This window comes from Lupinus angustifolius, unplaced genomic scaffold (genome assembly GCF_001865875.1).
Source record: "Lupinus angustifolius cultivar Tanjil unplaced genomic scaffold, LupAngTanjil_v1.0 Scaffold_50_19, whole genome shotgun sequence".
Taxonomy (NCBI): Eukaryota; Viridiplantae; Streptophyta; class Magnoliopsida; order Fabales; family Fabaceae; genus Lupinus; species Lupinus angustifolius.
This window is the reverse complement of record NW_017722348.1, coordinates 5,883-11,764: the sequence shown is the minus strand read 5'-3', so window position 1 is coordinate 11,764 and position 5,882 is coordinate 5,883.

The following is a 5,882-nucleotide window of genomic DNA, read 5'->3' as shown; positions in this document are numbered from 1 at the left end:
CGTAGAAGGTTTGGAATATAATCTTTTGAGCATTAGCCAACTTTGCGACAAAGGTAATCGTGTGTCATTTGATTCTGGTTGTTCTATAATTTGTGACGTTTTATCTAATAATATAAAGTTTGTCAGCTGTCGTGTTAATAACATTTATATGGTTGATCTCGAGGATGTCACTTCCTTATTTTCAAAATATTTTATTCCAAAAGAAGATGACATCTGACTTTGGCATAGACGAGTCGCTCACATTCATGTGAAGCATCTACAAAAATTATCTAAAAATGATTTGGTTATTGGTCTACCAAAACTTAATTTTAAAACTCCGGATTCTTGTCACATGTGTCAAAAATGTAAAGAAGTAAAGAATTATTTTAGTAAAAATAATGCAATATCGACTACTAGACCTTTGGAGCTTCTCCATATGGACTTGTTTAGACCATCACAAATCATGAGTTTTGGTGGAAGTTTTTACACTTTGATAATTGTTGATGATTTTTCTAGATTCACATGGACCTTGGTTTTGGCATCTAAGAGTGATGTATATAAATATTTTAAGTTTCTAGCTAAACAAAATCAAAACCAGACTAACCTTAAAAAATTTCACATACAATCCGACCATGGTGAAGAATTTGAAAATCATAAATTTAATAATTTTTTTAATAAGCATGGCATCATGCATCAGTTCTCAACTCCTCGTACCCCTCAACAAAATGCAGTTGTTGAGAGGACAAATAGAGTTCTAGAGGAACTCGCTAGCTATGAAGCACGGATACTGATACGTGTGTCGGGTATGATACGTATCTGATACGTCGATACGCATTTTTTCCAAAATATAGGATACGATACGTTCAAGGATACGCGTATAAAATAACAAAAACACATAAAATATGATAAAATTATAAGTGTAAATCAAAATATTCAAAGTAAAAAATATAATGGAAATTTAAAATCTTTACCCTCCATAACAAATCTATCTTATCCTATTTTAATGAAAACAAATCTATCTTATCCTGTTTTATTAGAAACAAATATATTTTATCTTGTTTTATTGGAAACAAATCTATTTTATCCTGTTTTATTGGAAACGAATCTATATATCCTATATTTTACTGAAAACGAATCCATATATCCTATATTTTATTGAAAACGAATTGGATACGTGTCTTAATATTTATAGGTCGAAAACCGAATATTGCTCATCTTCATGCATTCGGGTGCAAATGTTTTATTTTAAACAATGGAAAATGATCTTTGGGAAAATTTGACTCGAAGGATGATGAGGGCATATTTTTAGGGTATTCATTGTATAGTAAGGCTTTTTGTGTGTTTTATAAGTATACCATGCAAGTAGAAGAATCTATTCATGTTCATTTTGACGAATCTTCTCCAAAAGAGAAGAGAAAAGTATTTTCTGATGATATTTCAGGTGCACTAGAAGAAGCTTATTCAAAGGACATGAACCAAATCCAACAAGAAGATGCTAAGAAAACAATACAATATGAGCATCAGGACATGCCTATTGCGAGGAAAACCAAAAAGGATCATCAAATAGACAAGGTGTTAGGTGACATATCTACGGGGTGGTAACCCGTAGTTCTTTATGTAATTTCTTTAATTTTGTTGCATTTGTGTCTCAAATAGAGCCAAAGACCATCGATGAAGCCATCGAGGATGTACACTAGGGTATAGCTATGCAAGAAGAGCTAAACCAGTTTGAGCGTAATAATGTATGGGACTTGGTCCCTAAACCAAGAGAAAATCCTGTGATTGGCACCAGATTGGTCTTTCGTAACAAGCTAGATGAATCTGGCTTGACCATTAGAAATAAGGCTCACTTAGTGGCCAAAGGCTACAACCACGAGGAGGGCATTGATTATGATGAGACCTACGCTCCTGTAGCCAGACTTTAGGCCCTTACGATGCTCTTGTCCTTCACATCGATCATGAACTTTAAGCTCTTCCAAATGGATGTTAAGAGCGCATTTTTAAATGGCTATATTCAAGAGGATGTATACGTAGACCAACCACCAGGGTTTGAAAATTTCAAATACCCGAACCATGTATATAAACTCAAGAAGGCCCTGTATGGCCTAAAAAGGCTCCCAGAGACCGGTACGATAGATTGAGTTCGTTCCTATTAGAAAAAGGGTTCGAAAGAGGTTTGGTCGACACCACTCTCTTTATTCGTAGATTAGATAATCATGTTATACTTGTTGAAATATATGTTGATGATATAATCTTCGGATCGACTAATGACATCCTTTGTAAGGAATTTTCTGAGTTGATGCAGGGGGAGTTCGAGATGTTAACGATGGTGAGCTGACTTTCCTCCTTGGGCTTCAAGTTAAACAAATGGAAAGTGACATCTTCATTCATCAATCGAAATATTGCAAAGAATTACTAAAAAAATTTGATATGGAGCAATGTAAAGATACATCCACACCTATGGCGTCCGCATGTTATCTTGATAAAGACGAAAAGGGAAAAGCTATTGAGGTACCAAATATCGTGGGATTATCGGCTCATTATTATATTTGACTGCACCCCGCCCCGATATTATGTTTAGTGTTTGTATGTGTGCTATATTTCAAGATTGGCCTAAAGAATCACATTATATTTATGTTAAACGCATCATGAGATATTTAAAAGGAACAATAAATATGGGATTATGGTATCCTAGGGATGCGTCATTATCCTTGGTAGGTTACTCTGATTCTGACTTCATTGGGTGTAAGTTGGATCGAAAGAGCACAAGTGGGACTTGTCATCTCTTAGGCAGTTCCTTAATGGCAAGGCACAGCAAAAAGCAAGCATGTGTTGCTTTGTCTACCGCAAAAGCGGAATACATTGTTGCTGGCATGTGTTGCACTCAAATCATTTGGATGAAACAGCAACTTAAGGACTTTGGGCTTAAATTAGAAAAGATCCCCATTAAGTGTGATAATACGAGTGTCATCAACCTTTCCAAGAATCCCGTTTTGCATTCAAGAACCAAGCATATTGAAATATGGTATCATTTTTTACGTGATCATGTTCAAAAAGGTGATTGTGTGCTAGAATTTGTAGAAACCTCTAAGAAATTCGCAGATATTTTCACCAAGCTCCACTCACGAGATACTTTCTATGTTCTTCGAAGAGAACTAGGAATCCTTGATGAAAAATATCTTGATTGAGTTTAGGTTATTGCCTTGCATGATTATTTGCCATGTATGCTTCAAATGAAAACATGTTGAATGCTAGTTATTCCTTGTATAATCCATAATTCTATAAATAAACTCTATATATATATATATATTTGTGAATGCTCAATATTGCATTTTTGAAAGTTTGAAATCCTTGCATGCTTTCAAAACATCCAAAACGCTATATCTGATGCTATTTAATCGATTAAGGCATTATGTTAACTGATTACCTGGGTGCAACCTTTTAAACATGGTATACTTAACTCTGGTTAATCGATTAACACAAGTATTTAATCTATTAACGGCATCAGTATAACAGAAATAGAAGCGTTTCTGAACACTATTTCAAAACCTCCATCACCCTCTTTTCTCTCAAATCTCAGAGGAACAAATTCAACATCACTCCCAAACTCTAACCTAGCCTAAAGCCGAATAGTCCAACCCCAATTCCACTCCATAAACCTTCTTCTCTATCTCTAATTTCCAAGAAATTTGGTTTCCCCCAAATTCCAAACCCTAAATTAGGTTTTTCTGTGAAACCCTCCATTAAACCTTCAACTAAGTACGGTTTTCAGCTACATGGAGAGAGGACGTGCAAAAAGGATAAAGACAATCACTCTACGTCTACCACATGCTCCAAAATTGGTGCAATCAAGTCAACAGGCAAGGTAGGACAATGGGGACCCATATTATTCATTGATTTTGCAAGAATATCGGTTGCTTAAGTTTTAGGGAAGGAAACCTACATACATAAGGTTTCAAATCTAACCCAATTAGCGGAACAAAACTTCGATTTTTCGCATGATTTGCAAGCTCAAGGGGATGTCCCCTTCTTGGAATTGAAAGGAAATATCTACCCTGCTGTAGTTAGGGAATATTATGCAAAGTTTAGATACAAGGATGGAAAGTATTGGTCTATGATTACTAGAAAATTGTTTGAGCTGAATGAGGATTTATTCATGAACGTGGGTAGTTTATTGTGTAATGGTGCTAGCTTAGGAGATTGTGGTTGGGCTAACAATAACACTTTTGATGTTGCTAAAATATATAATTCATGTTTGAGGAGGCCTCAATTGTATGTTTAGGGTGAATTAACAAAAGTTGGGTCGTTGTCCGTAGAGAATAGGCTCCTGCATTATTTGATTGCCTAAATTCTGATTCAGAGGAACACAAATCATGCACAACCTACCGTGAATGATTTGAGGTTCATGTTTTCTGTAAAGGAGAATGTAATGATCAACTGGCCTGAAAAGATTCTGAAGGTCATGTACAGTGTGTCCACTTCACAATCAAAGTTGCTTCCCTATAGTATTTTCATTTCGCGCATTATTGACTATTTGCATATCGATGTTTTTGATACTATAGTTGTAGAATGTTCTGATAAGGACAATTTGATTGGTGAGAGTCTGCTTCATAAGATGGGCATATACAAGTATGGCAACACATGGCAATATCAGGAGGATTTTATCACTGTGAACCTTGACCCATCTGGTGAGGATGATCAAGATGATACTCAAGAGCCATATGCTACTACTCAGGGTGAGTCTTCTGGACATGCATCACAAGAACCAGTTTTTGGACAAGCTTTCCTGGATGTTATGGAACAACGTCTCAACAACAGGATGGATGTTCACTTTCAGTCTCTAAGGGACTCATACCATATGGATCTGGAGAATTTTGAGGAGCATTAGAATGCTTACATTGATAACCATTATCAATCCTTGAGGAACTTCGTTCAGACAACTGCTGATTCACAAAACAGGAGGTTGTGTGGAGAGTTCAACAACTTGAGCACCCTCATCAAGGGTAGTGGTAGCCTGATCATTCCTGACAACGAAAATCCTCCATCTCATCCCTAGTTAGGAGGCCTTAGATATTTAGGTTTATTCTTCCTAGTTTCTGGACTATGTTAATCATTGTTTCCCTCTTGAGAACTTATTTTCTATGTCCTACTTTTGCATTTTTGAATTGTAATAGCTTAAACACTTATCTTCTACTGATTTACACCTTAGTGCTTTGCAATTGATACAATGCTTTAATGATTTCAAATTGTCTTTCTCATGTTTAAATGATAATTATGTCACAAATATTATACATTTATGTTTAATGAATCTTGATCATGTTTGGTGTATGTATCCATATTGAGTGATTAAGCCTACTGTTACTGTTCAATTATATCACTACTTAATAATTCCATGCTTAATTTGAAGTAACATAGCCTTTCATGCCATTAAATCAGTTCTATTGTTGTTTGTTGTCCATTTAATCGATTAAGCTTTGTTGTTAATCAATTAAGTCATGCATAAATATGCATTTGTTCAAGTTTCTTACAGCTGGTTGATTAATTAATCGCCCAAAATTAATTGATTAATTACAGTCTGTCATAACTCTAATAACTTTTCTGACTTTTCACTAGAATTGAATACTTGTATCTTTTTGATAATGTCAAAAGGGGAAAAAGGTTGCTTGTTGTGTTTAATGTAATTGCAGATAGGTTGTATAATAGCTTCCGTAATATTATTGCTTACCTAAAGGGGAGCAAAGGCGCTTCAACTTTGAATAACAACCATTATGCAAATGTACAACATCGTCAAGTTAATTCATCAAATGTAACGTACTATTTTGATGTGATGTTTGTCATTATCAAAAGGGAGAGAATGAAAGTTCAACGTGTCAAGGATTGCACTAGCAATGCTTTGCCTATGT